This window comes from Pseudophryne corroboree, chromosome 1 (assembly GCF_028390025.1).
Source record: "Pseudophryne corroboree isolate aPseCor3 chromosome 1, aPseCor3.hap2, whole genome shotgun sequence".
Taxonomy (NCBI): domain Eukaryota; kingdom Metazoa; phylum Chordata; class Amphibia; order Anura; family Myobatrachidae; genus Pseudophryne; species Pseudophryne corroboree.
In genome coordinates this window covers 11,521,413-11,535,820 of record NC_086444.1, presented here as the reverse complement: position 1 = coordinate 11,535,820, position 14,408 = coordinate 11,521,413, and the positions used below count along the sequence as shown (strand labels likewise).

The 14,408-nt window shown below is 44.4% G+C and overlaps 1 protein-coding gene across 3 annotated transcripts in view; it reads right to left on the bottom strand.

Moving 5' to 3' along the window:
- The window catches only part of DNAI1 (dynein axonemal intermediate chain 1), a 563,096-nt gene extending 550,198 nt beyond the window's left edge, over positions 1-12,898 (bottom strand). Inside the window, exon 1 of one of the 3 annotated variants that reach the window (XM_063957492.1) lies at positions 12,798-12,898. The gene's annotated coding sequence lies outside the window, so the exon portion shown is untranslated. Of the gene's footprint in view, positions 1-2,566; positions 2,665-12,779 lie in introns of those variants that run through there. The other 2 variants (XM_063957493.1, XM_063957494.1) reach the window with 2 other exon arrangements.
- Positions 12,899-14,408: the final 1,510 nt, after the last annotated feature.

Below are 14,408 nucleotides of genomic sequence, written 5' to 3'. Positions count from 1 at the left end.
TTGTCCAGGTCTCTTATTCGACTCCGTAGTTTAGGAATTTCCTTCACCGTTTCTTTTACCTGGCTGTTACTTAGGGCCAGTTTTGGAACTCTCCCTTAAATTATCCAGCTCTCGTGTCTCATATAGAGAACCCTCCCTGGGTAGAGCAACCTCAGAAATGGGACTCTGCACCGATTCCTCTGAGACAGGTTCTTGCTCCTTACTTAGTGTGTCCTTTATGAATTGTCCCAGTTCAGCAATTGGATCTTGAGCCTCCCGTGGTGGATCATGCCGGGGTGCAACAACCCCAAGATGAAATCTTGCACCTTATCGTCCACATACACGAGTGGAACTCCTTCAGAAGCAGGTTCCCGGATGACTTCGGAAGTAGACTCCTGTATTGCCACTAGCTTAGCCATGACTAGCTCACGTGGGCGAGACACCTCCAAAAGGTACGGCCTTTGTCTGTGATTCGTCAGAGATAGTCTCACATGTGCACTGGATGTCCAGATCCTAGGTTTCCAAGACCTCAACAGAAACAATCTCCAGCTCAGAAAAGACTTCCTGCTCTAGGAGTAGTCATCAAATTGCCATCTGTCCAGGTAGATTCCTGGGGTTCATCATTCTGCCACAGATCCAGCAGATTAGAGGATTCTTGTTTTGGAGGTGGATGATCACTTGACATCAAGTAAACCTCTCCCAGCTCCATTACCGCTTCCTCCTCACTCTCTGTCAACTGAGGAGCAGCCGGGCATCCCACATTCTCATCTCGTGTCTCCATAAACACATCTTCTGTTAGCCCCTATGGCTGCCATGCTCCATCTTGAACAGGTTCTACTGAACTCAGGGCTTTGTTCCACTCTTCACCAAAGCTACGACGTTCTTTTTCCGGAGAATGATGTGGTCCTGCTTCGGAGGAACTTCTCATTGCCGTTCTAGGGGTTAACAACAAAACACTGCCATCTGATGTGGCTCTCTCATGCTGCTTGAAAAATTCCCGTGGATTTTCGCAATAATGGCTGCAGTTTCCTCCATGCTCTGGAACGGCAATACCAACTGAATGGACATTAGTGCCTGTAAATGCTCTACCTCTGAGGAAGGGCCCTCATTTCCACTTTCCAGGCAGATGGCCTTACTAGTGGCATAGCAGGGAGCTTTCCGGGCCTTAGGCACTAGCAGCTCTGGCTCAACTTTCCTGTTCCTTCTGGCTGGAACAGGGAATCCAGTATAGCCAGGTTCCACTGCAGTATGGTACCATTCTTCCGCAGCCTGCACCACCATTGGCATCATTTCCCCCGAAGATGGCATCTCCACTTCGGCTGATAATGTCTCTGACCCAACCTTCGGCATAACGTCTTCAGCAATTGGTGTAGCTACGCCTGTGTCTGAACTGAAACTAGGCATAGCCAATGGTTTTAGCTTAGAAACCTCCTCCTGAAGCTCTGCCAAGTCTTGCGACAGAGCCTTATTGGCCAGCACCAAACTCCCATATCATGTCTGGTCACAGGAGATTTCCTCTAGTCGTCCTTGGCTATGTACTACAAAGTTTTCAAATCTGAATTTAGCCTTTGCCAAGGTTTTCTGCAACTCTGACACCTGGCCTGAGAGCTTGGTAATCTCTTCTCTACTTCTTCCCAATTTGGTCAGAGAGTCAGACAAAAGAGATTTCTTCTCCTCCAGCTTTTGGGTTAAGGTGTTCACCTGCTCTTGAAGGAAATCACATTTTTACTTAAGCTCTTCTAGCTCTTGGTCCTTTAATTGGACATTGCTTTCAAGGTCACTTATCGTGTAACACCCAGAAAAATGTTCCATGCTAAAAATTTCCCCAAGATCTGGATTACTCCCCAATAAGCTCTCCACTTCACTCTCCAACTGTGGGGCTTTAGTAGGGTCACATAAGTTCCTGACCTGCGGTGTTAGAGCTGTCATCCATTTTGTTTTTTTAGCATGAATTCTCTTTTTGTTACCCATTTGAAGAGACACTTCAGAATACGCTGTATATCTGAAAATATTTATTCACCCTGTTACCTTTGAAAACTGTAAGTGAAAGGGAAAATAAAAATTCCTTTTTTTCTTTTTAGCACAGATTAAGCTTTTAGCAAAGCACTGAAAGGTAGCATGTACATAGTGGTCCCAAATACCTTACACTGGTAGTGCAAATAAATAACTTCTCCCATCAGGCTCTTAACACTAGAACTCAGGGATTGCTGGCATGCATAGTGCCACAAAATTTCTCTATTTAAATAGAACCACATTTATAAAAAGGTTTCAACTTTGCTTGATTGGTCTTAATCAGCTAATTAACAGGGATACCAGACTCCCATTACCAGATTTTGCAGGCACAGGTAAAAATACGCTTGGAAAATAAATTCAGTCATAAATTATCAGCTGCTTGCAACCCCTTAGAGCAAATCAGCACAGCTACTTTCAATGAATGGTGCAAAGCATATAAGACAGAACAGGCCATGTACCCTGTTTAACCTCTTTGCTGCCAATGCAAACCTTTGCACCAAAATCAAACACATTCAGTTTAAACATAACATATCATTATTTTTACCCCGTGGGGTTGGGTTTAACCACTACTCACAACACCCTTGGTCTGGTACTGATGCCCATGAGTTCAGCTTGGTCTGGAGTTCGCTGGTATGTGTGCCGCTACCTTGCGGCTGTTGGGTCCTCTGCCACGTGTGACACGACTAGCAGAAGGGCCCCATGTTGAGCGCCATTTGTAACAGAAGTCTTGCTAGAATGTGCTCTGCTACAAAAATTTCACCAGCAACCGACTCCAGGCTTGTGCAAAAACAACAAATACCTTTTATTCAGGTAGCTCAAAAACAAAGATATACATAAAACAAAGATCACTGTCTTTAGTATAAACTACCAGGGAGGTTAGGCCCTGCCTCACTCCCTCTTACTTAATAAGGAACCCTTCAGGTCCCGGCATCCTAACACTAGTGGCCCTGCCCTCCGGATCCCACTGTCCCTAGCAGGCTTATCACCTGGACACTAACTGCCTTCAGGAGCCCTGACTCATGGGAGAGACTCTGCTTTAAACCCAGCACCCAGGTGCTGGCTGATGAAGCAGCTTCTTGGGATAAGAAGCCTATAAGACCTGGTCTGGGCCAAATGGATGGGAACCCGGTCTATCCACACTTCCCATCTACCCCCAGCTTAGAGGTGGCAAAGTGTAGCTTACAGGTGGCAAAGTACCGCTCCTGCTACAATATATATATATATATATATATATAACAGTATATAAGTGGTATATATAAGATGACATACATATAACATATATAGTACAGTATATGAGGGGTATAAGGTGATCATCATATAATATATATATATATATATATATATAGTACAGTATGTGAGGGGGTATATATGAGGTGACATACATATATATATATATATATATATATATATATAGTACAGTATATGAGGGGTATAAGGCGTCATCATATAATATATATATAGTACAGTATATGAGGTGTATATATGAGGAAACATACATATAATATATATAGTACAGTATATGAGGGGGTATATATAAGGTGATAGACACACACACACACATACATATATATATATATATATATATATATATATAGTAGAGTATATGTGGGGTATATATGAGGTGACATACATATAATATATATAGTACAGTATATGAAGTATATGAGGTGACATACATATAATATATATAGTACAGTATATGAGGGGTATATATGAGGTGACGTACATATAATATATATAGTACAGTATATGAGGGGGTATATATAAGGTAACACAAGCACACACACACACACACACACACACACATATATATTATATATATATATATAGTAGAGTATATGTTGGGTATATATGAGGTGACATACATATAATATATATAGTACAGTATATGAGGGGTATGTATGAGGTGACATACATATAATATATATAGTACAGTATATGAGGGGTATGTATGAGGTGACATGCATATAATATATATAGTACAGTATATGAGGGGTATGTATGAGGTGACATACATATAATATATATAGTACAGTATATGAGGAGTATGTATGAGTGACATACATATAATATATATAGTAGAGTATATGTGAGGTATATATGAGGTGACATACATATAATATATATATATATATATATATATATATATATATATAGTACAGTATATGAAGTGTATATGAGGTGACATACATATAATATATATAGTACAGTATATGAGGGGTATGTATGAGGTGACATACATATAATATATATATAGTACAGTATATGAAGTGTATATATGAGGTGACATACATATAATATATATAGTACAGTATATGTGAGGTATATATGAGGTAACATACATATAATATATATAGCACAGTATATGAGGGGTATGTATGAGGTGACATACATATAATATATATAGTACAGTATATGAGGAGTATGTATGAGGTGACATACATATAATATATATAGTACAGTATATGAGGGGTATATATGAGGTGACATACATGTAATATAAATAGTAGAGTATATGAAGGGTATAACGAGATTTATGGTAAGAACTTACCTTTGTTAAATCTCTTTCTGCGAGGTACACTGGGCTCCACATGGAATGACATTGCGGTGTAGAGTAGGATCTTGATCCAAGGCACCAACAGGCTCAAAGCTTTGACTGTTCCCAGAATGCCTAGCGCCGTCTCCTCTATAGCCCCGCCTCCGTGCACAGGAGCTCATTTTTTGTTAACCAGTCCAATGCAGAAGCAGGCAAAAGAGACGACAACAGTTAGTAGCCACAAACACCACACACTCACGACAGGAGAAGTGTCAGCGGCTAATGCCATACCAACCCAAAAAAACTAAGTGCGTCAGGGTGGGCGCCTTGTGGAGCCCAGTGTACCTCGCAGAAAGAGATTTAACAAAGGTAAGTTCTTACCATAAATCTCGTTTTCTGCTGCGGGGTACACCGAGATCCACAGGGAATGACATTGGGGATGTCCTAAAGCAGTTCCATATGGGAAGGGATGCACTGTAGCGGGCACGAGAACCCGGCGTCCAAAGGAAGTATCCTAGGAGGCGGATGCACCACGGCGAGCCGCCCAAGAAAGTCCAACTGACCGAGTAGAATGGGCCTTTATAGTAGCAGGAGCTGGAAGGCCAGCCTGTACATAAGCATGTGCAATCAACATTCTAATCCATCTGGCCACGGTCTGCTTGTGAGCAGGCCAGCCACGTTTGTGAAAACCAAACAGAACAAAGAGAGAATCCGACTTCTTGATGGAAACAGTTCTCTACATGTAGATACGGAGAGCCCGTACCACATCCAAAGACCTTTCTTTGGAAGACAAATCGAGAGAGGCCAAGGCTGGAACCACGATCTCCTGATTAAGGTGGAAAGAAGACACCACCTTAGGTAAATATCCACGTGTTCTAAGAACTGCCCGATGACAGTGAAAGATCAGATAGGGAGACCTACAAGAAAAGGCAACCAAATCTGACACCCATCTAGCGGAAACAATAGCTAGCAAAAACACTACCTTAAGAGTAAGCCACTTAAGGTCAGCAGATTAAAAAGGCTCTAATGGAGACCCTTGCAATGCCTCCAGAACAACCGACAAGTCCCAAGGGGCCACAGGCGGGATGTAAGGAGGTTGAATCCGCAACACACCCTGAGTGAATGTATGCACATCAGGTAATGTCGCAATTTTTCTCTGAAACCAAGCTGACAAGGCAGAAATATGAACCTTGATGGAGGCCAGACGAAGGCCCAAGTCCAGGCCTTGTTGTAGAAAGACCAAAAGTTTGGCCGTACTAAACTTGTAAGCGTCATGATTGTTAGATGCGCACCAAGCAAAGTAAGAATTCCAGACCCTATGATAAATCTGGGCAGAAGCCAGTTTCCGTGCCTTCAACATGGTTTGAATGACCACCTCAGAAAATCCTTTGGCCCTTAAGACGGAAGCTTCAAGAGCCACGCCGTCAAAGCCAATCGGGCTAAATCCTGATATAGACAGGGGCCCTGAACGAGGAGATCTGGGCGCTGCGGGAGTAGAAGGGGGACGCTCTATCGAGATACCCTGAAGGTCTGAGAACCAATGCCATCTGGGCCACGCCGGAGCAATCAGAAGTAGGATTCCTCCTTCTTGTTTGAACTTCCTTATTACTCTGGGCAGGAGTGACACCGGAGGGAACACGTATGGCAGCCGAAAGTTCCATGGAATTGCCAATGTGTCCACGAACGCTGCTTGAGAATCCCTTGTCCTTGCTCCGAAGACCCGAACCTTGTGATTGTGCCGAGATGTCATCAGGTCCACATCTGGAAGGCCCCACTTGTCCACGAGGAGTTGAAAAACTTCTGGATGGAGACTCCACTCTCCGGCGTGTACGTCCTGACGACTAGAAAGTCCGCTTCCCAGTTTAGGACCCCTGGAATGAACACTGCCGATATGGCTGGTAGATGGCATTACGACCACTGAAGAATCCGTGATACTTCCTTCATTGCCATGCGGCTTCGCGTGCCGCCTTGATGATTTATGTACGCCACCGTGGTGGCATTGTCCGACTGTACTTGAACAGGTCTGTTCTGTATTAGATGCTGGGCCATGGTCAATGAGATGAACACCGCCCGCAATTCCAGAATGTTTATCGGGAGGAGAGACTCCTCCTTGGTCCACCGACCCTGAAGGGAGTGTTGCTCCAACACCGCGCCCCAACCCCTCAGACTGGCGTCCATCGTCAGAAGGACCCAGTTGGAGATCCAGAAGGGACGACCCCTGCTCAATCGTTGGTCCTGAAGCCACCAGCTTAGTGACAGGCGGACCTCCGGAGATAGTGAGATCATATGAGACCTGATCCGGTGAGGCAGGCCATCCTACTTGGCAAGAAACAGCCTCTGGAGAGGGCGGGAATGGAATTGAGCGTACTCCACCACGTTGAAGCCGACACCATGAGACCTAGCACTTGCATTGCCGAATGTATCGACACTTGCGGACGAGATAGGAAGCATCGAATCCTGTCCTGAAGCTTCAGGATTTTTCTCCTGAGACACAAACAACCGCTGGCTGCGATTGTCCAACAACGCTCCCAGGTGCACCATGCTCTGAGCTGGGACCAGGGAGGTTTTCTTCCAGTTGATGAGCCACCCGTGGGCTTGCAGGAATCGGATAGTCAAATCTAGATGATGCAGGAGAATCTCTGGTGAATTTGCCAGGATCAACAAGTTGTCCAAGTACGGTAGGATCCTGACCCCCTGACGGCGGAGTACAGCCGTCATTACCGCCATAAGTTTGGTGAAGACTCGCGGAGCCGTGGTCAAACCAAAAGGTAACGCCCGAAACTGGTAATGGAGGTTGCCAACCGCAAACCTCAGGTACTGCTGATGCGACACTGCAATGGGAATATGCAGGTAAGCATCCTGTATGTCCAGTGAGACCATATAGTCCCCAGGCTCCAAGGCTAGAACAATAGAGTGAAGAGTTTCCATACGAAACTTGGAGACCTTCACAAACTTGTTCAGGGACTTGAGATTGAGAATGGGCCGGGAAGACCCATTTGGTTTCGGGACTAGGAACAGCGGTGAATAGAACCCCTTGCCTCTCTGAGCCAGAGGCACCTGTGCTACCACTCCTGTGTCCAGGAGGGACTGTACCACCGAATGAAGAGTCTTTGCCTTCACCTGATCCGAAGGGATGTCTGTCAGGCAAAATCGATGAGGGGTACGATTCTTGAAGGATACAGCGTAACCTCGAGTGACGACTTCCCGTACCCAGGCATCGGAAGTGGTCTTCAACCATTCCTGGGTAAACCCTAGAAGTCGGCCCCCCACCCTGGGATCCCCCAGAGGGAGGCCCGCCCCTTCATGCGGCAGGCTTGTCAGTCTTGGAAGCAGGCTGACGGGCAGCTCAGGCTCGTTTGGGTTTGGGCTTATTGGATTTGGTAGTGCGAACCTGTTTTGGGTACGCCTGACCTTTTGCTTTTCCTGAAGGACGAAAGGAACGAAAAGAAGTACTTTTAGCCTTCGGCACCGAAGGAGCAGTACTAGGAAGACATGCTGTTTTAGCAGACGCTAAGTCAGCCACTATCTTGTCAAGGTTTTTTCTGAAAAGAATGTCTCCTTTGAAGGGGAGTACCTCCAGGGTTTTCTTAGAGTCCATATCCACAGACCAGGACCTTAACCAGAGAATTCAGGGAGCCAAAATGGACGTAGTAGAAGCCTTGGCCGCCAGAATACCGGCATCAGAAGCCGCCTCTTTAATGTAATGAGATGCTGTAACAATATATGACAGGCACTGTCTAGCATGATCAGAAGCATTGGAAGGCAAATCCGCCTCCAGCTCCCGAGCCCACGCTTCCACAGCTTCTGCAGCCCACGTTGCTGCAATAGTGGGCCTATGCACCGCACTGTTTAGGGTGTAGATTGCCTTCAAACAACCCTCCACACGCTTGTCCATTGGCTCTCTCAAGGACTTGACAGTAGTTACAGGCAGAGCAGAGGATACTACCAGCAGCGCCACTTGCGAATCCACTGGCGGTGGCGTTTCCCAATTTTTACTAAGCTCCGCAGCGAGGGGGTACCAGCGTATTCAATAGCGTGGAGAAGGTAGCCCAAGGTGGGTCATTTTGCACCCCCGTTGCTAAAGTCCCACTGGGGGGGCAAGGAACCCCCAGAACTTGAACCCTCAGCTGCTATGTTATCCTCAAATGTGTCTGCAGCATCAACACCACCACGCAATGTGGGATCAGCCCCAGCTCCGTTGCCCTTTGTAGCTGACATAATCAAAAGCTCAATGCAAGGTAACACAGTACTATATCAGCAGCACAACACCTGACAAGAACCCCCTGTGCAGGGGATTCAAGAGGTATATTGTGACTAAAAATCACAGAGAAAAATACACACTGAGTATATCCTGTGAACTGCCTATATTATGGTAAACCTGACACACTTAGCCCCCTCAGGTTATAGAATATAGGGATAGCAATCTGAGTGAGAAACATGAAATGGAGGTCACGCAGCAGCTATATGCACACACACAGTCACAGTTTGTACAATGCAGAAATGATGACATGAAATAACACTGCACTGGACAAGCAATACAGAGTAGTACTATGTATAGCTATACACTGAATAGATATAGCACTGCACAGTAAAGATTGGATGTATATCACAGGGTACTTGTACTAAATAATAACCCTGACTAAATGCACTCTTTCTTAACTAACACTGTCAGCAGACATGTAGAATACTGTACTTAAGAGTCCTGCAAAATGCACAGTGCTGACATGCAGGCGGCTTTACAGAGGAGGATTTGCCCAAACAGTCCCAGGAACAGTGCTGTTCTGTGTAATGGCGCCCAAACACTGACTGGGAGTGAGGGAGAGAGAGCGATGCAGCTCCAGGGCGGGAACATTTACTCTAAATGGCGCCCTGGGGCTGGGGGAGGGGCCAGAGCCGGTCCTAACCAATATGATGCCCTAGGCAAGATTTTGGCTGGTGCCCCCTAGCACCACCGCTGGTTCCGCCTCTGACCCTGCACCCATTTTCCAGCACCATCACCCCCCACCCATAGCAGTCCTTTTTTTTTTTTCCTACCCCCTGTAATTTAAATAAGAACAGTGTGCACATTCGGCGCACAGCCCAAAAAGGTATGTGTTTTTGCTGGCAAGGGGCATGGGCACACAATAGTACCCCCAATTCAAATAATGCCTCACAGTAGTGCAACTTTATTCACAATTTATCATGCAATAGTGTCCCTTATTCACATTACATCACACAGTAGTACCACTTTACCTTATATACGTTACTCCTCACAGTAGTGCCCATCATTCACATAACATCATACTGAATTGCTCCTTATTCACATTATACCACACCATATTGCTCCTTATTCTCATTACACCACACCATATTGCTCCTTATTCACATTACACCACACCATATTGCTCCTTATTCACATTACACCACACCATGGGGGTAATTCCAAGTTGATCGCAGCAGGATTTTTTTTAGCAGTTGGACAAAACCATGTGCACTGCAGGGGAGGCAGATATAACATGTGCAGATAGAGTTAGATTTGGGTAGGTTATTTTATTTCTGTGCAGGGTAAATACTGGCTGCTTTATTTTTACACTGCAAATTAGATTGCAGATTGAACACACCACACCCAAATCTATCTCTCTCTGCACATGTTATATCTGCCTCCCCTGCAGTGCACATGGTTTTGCCCAACTGTTAAAAAAAAAATCCTGCTGCGATCAACTTGGAATTACCCCCTAAATTGCTCTATATTCACATTAGACCACACAGTAGAGCACCTTATACACATCATGCCACACATTGGTATTGCATTTATACACATAATACCACACAGTAATGCCCCTTACACATATGACACACATTATTAATGTCCTTATAAACATAATGCGCCTTACACATTATGCCAACCCTTATTAATGCCCTTATACACATAATTTCCCTTACACATATGCCGCACATTATTAGTGCCCTTATACACATAATTTCCCTTACACATATGCCGCACATTATTAGTGCCCTTATACACATAATGACACACATAGTGCCCCTTACACATATGTTACACATTATTAATGCCCTTATACACATAATGACACACATAGTGCCCCTTACACATATGTTACACATTATTAATGCCCTTATACACATAATGACACATAAAGATCCTGGCATGAGTCAACTGGCAGCTCTGCTAACGTCGGGTGCCTATTTTTTTTTATCAAAATGCATCTTATTTGCATTGCTATGTGGCTAGGATGCACAAGCAGCTTCTGCTGATTAAAATGATATGCGACATGCCTATATACTGTGTGTGACTGTAGCTGTATCTGCATATGAAATACTACACACAGAATATAGGCATGCCGCATATCATTTTAATCAGCAGAAGCTGATTGTGACCCTAGGCATACCAGATGCCCTAGGCAATTGCTTAGTTTGCCTATGCTTAGGGCCGGCTCTGGGAGGGGCTACAGGTCAAACCCTTATCCCCCTGCTGGACTTCACCACCGGGTACTGGGGGATTAAGAAAACGGTGTTGTGAGAGAAAACCGACCTCTGCCCATGCCCTGGTGGTCTAGTGGGGTCCCTGTACTGCCACAGTGTCCACGCCAGCGCACGCAGCCCGCCTCCACCTCTCGCACGGGATCGCGATTTACAGCGGGTCCCGTTGCAGGGACCCCTTACCTCCTCCCTGTAGTGCGGCCACGCGATCCGGGAGAACAGCGGCCATGTGTGTGACAAACAACAGAAGAAAACCAAAGCCTCCTCTGTAGGTACCCGGCAACAAGGGCGCGGGAGTGTACAACGCCGCTGGGAGAGATGATGGAGCTGCAGCAGGAGATGTCTCACTGACATCTAACACTGTCAGTTTCTCTGCTGCAGCCCTTGAAGTTTTCAATTTTCTCTAAAAGCTTCTTTTAGGGCTGTTGGAGCAGCCCCCCTATTAGTGCCTGCTTACTGCATGGCACCAACCACAAAACTGAGCTCCTGTGCACGGAGGCGGGGCTATAGAGGAGGCGGCGCTAGGCATTCTGGGAACAGTCAAAGCTTTTAGCCTGCTGGTGCCTCGGATCAAGATCCTACTCTACACCCCAATGTAATTCCCTGTGGAGCCCAGTGTACCCCGCAGCAGAAATATGAGGTGACATGCATATAATATATATATTACAGTATATGTAGTGTATATATGGAGGTGACATACATAAAATAAATATAGTACAGTATATGAGGGGGTATATATATATATATATATATATATATATATATAAAAGATGACATACATATAAACTATATAGTACAGTATATGAGGGGTATATATGAGGTAACATACATATAATATATATAGTACAGTATATGAGGGGTATATATGAGGTGACATACATATAATATATATAGTACAGTATATGAGGGGTATATATGATTTGACATACATATAATATATATAGTACAGTATATGAGGGGTATATATGAGGTGACATACATATAATATATATAGTACAGTATACGAGGGGACATACATATAATATATATATATAGTACAGTATATGAGGGGTATATATGAGGGGACATACATATAATATATATAGTACAGTATATGAGGGGTATATATGAGGTGACATACATATAATATATATAGTACAGTATACGAGGGGACATACATATAATATATATATATAGTACAGTATATGAGGGGTATATATGAGGTGACATACATATAATATATATATATAGTACAGTATATGAGGGGTATATATGAGGTGACATACATATAATATATATAGTACAGTATATGAGGGGACATACATATAATATATATAGTACAGCATATGAGGGGTATATATGAGGTAACATACATATAATATATATAGTACAGTATATGAGGGGTATATATGAGGTGACATACATAAAATATATATAGTACAGTATATAAGGGGACATACATATAATATATATATATATATATATATATATAGTACAGTATATGAGGGGTATATATGAGGTGACATACATATAATATATATAGTACAGTATATGGGACATACATATTATATATATAGTACAGTATATGAGGGGTTTATATGAGGTGACATACATATAATATATATAGTACAGTATATGGGACATACATATAATATATATAGTACAGTATATGAGGGGTATATATGAGGTGACATACATATAATATATATAGAACAGTATATGAGGGGTATATATGAGGTGACATACATATATGTAGTACAGTATATGAGGGGGTATATATGAGGTGACATACATATAGTATGTGTATTACCTGGCTGGCACGCACGCTGAGCTGGGCCGGAAGTTGATCTCTTGTTGCTAGGAGACGTAGGAGTCGCCTCTGTCAGTTGCCGTGTAGAGCAGGAAAAGGCGGGGTAAGAGCTCTGGTCACGTGGTGGGGATAGTAAGAAGCTATTGGTGTGAGATGGTAGAGGTCTGTTGCCATGGTGACGGCTTCTCTTCTGAGCGTCAGTGTTGTCCGAGAGTCACACCAGCTACAGCCACAGTTACATATACGGTATATGGTGTATACAGGGACACCTCCCATCTGTGTGTAACACTCACACTTATACACACCTCCCTGCATGTAACACTCACACTTATACACACCTCCCCGCGTGTAACACGTACACTCACACTTATACACACCTCCCCGCGTGTAACACGTATACTCACACTTATACACACCTCCCCGCGTGTATCACGTACACTCACACTTATACACACCTCCCTGCGTGTAACACTCACACTTATACAAACCTCCCCGCGTGTAACACGTACACTCACACTTATACACACCTCCCTGCGTGTAACACTCACACTTATACAAACCTCCCCGCGTGTAACACGTACACTCACACTTATACACACCTCCCTGCGTGTAACACTCACACTTATACAAACCTCCCCGCGTGTAACACGTACACTCACACTTATACACACCTCCCTGCGTGTAACACTCACACTTATACAAACCTCCCCGCGTGTAACACGTACACTCACACTTATACACACCTCCCTGCGTGTAACACTCACACTTATACAAACCTCCCCGCGTGTAACACGTACACTCACACTTATACACACCTCCCTGCGTGTAACACTCACACTTATACAAACCTCCCCGCGTGTAACACGTACACTCACACTTATACACACCTCCCCGCGTGTAACACATACACTCACACTTATACACACCTCCCCGCGTGTAACACATACACTCACACTTATACACACCTCCCCGCGTGTAACACGCACACTCACACTTATACACACCTCCCCGCGTGTTATACGTACACTCACACTTATACACACTTCCCCACCTGTATCACATACACTCACACTTTTACACACCTCCCCGCGTGTAACACGTACACTCACACTTATACACACCTCCCCGGGTGTAACACTTACACTCACACTTATACACACCTCCCCGCATGTAACACATACACTCACACTTATACCCACCTCCCCGCTTGTAACACGTACACTCACACTTATACACCTCACCGTGTGTAACACGTACACTCACACTTATACACACCTCCCCACGTGTGACACTCACATTTATACACACCTCTCCGCATGTATCATATACACACACATATACACACTTCACCGCGTGTAGCACGTACACTCACACTTATACACACCTCCCCGCGTGTAACACGTACACTCACACTTATACACACCTCCCCGCATGTAACACATACACTCACACTTATACACACCTACCCGCGTGTAACAAGTACACTCACACTTATACACACCTCCCCATGTGTAACACGTACACTTACATTTATACACACCTCCCCACCTGTATCACATACACACACTTATACACCTCCCCGCATGTAACACATACACTCACACTTATACA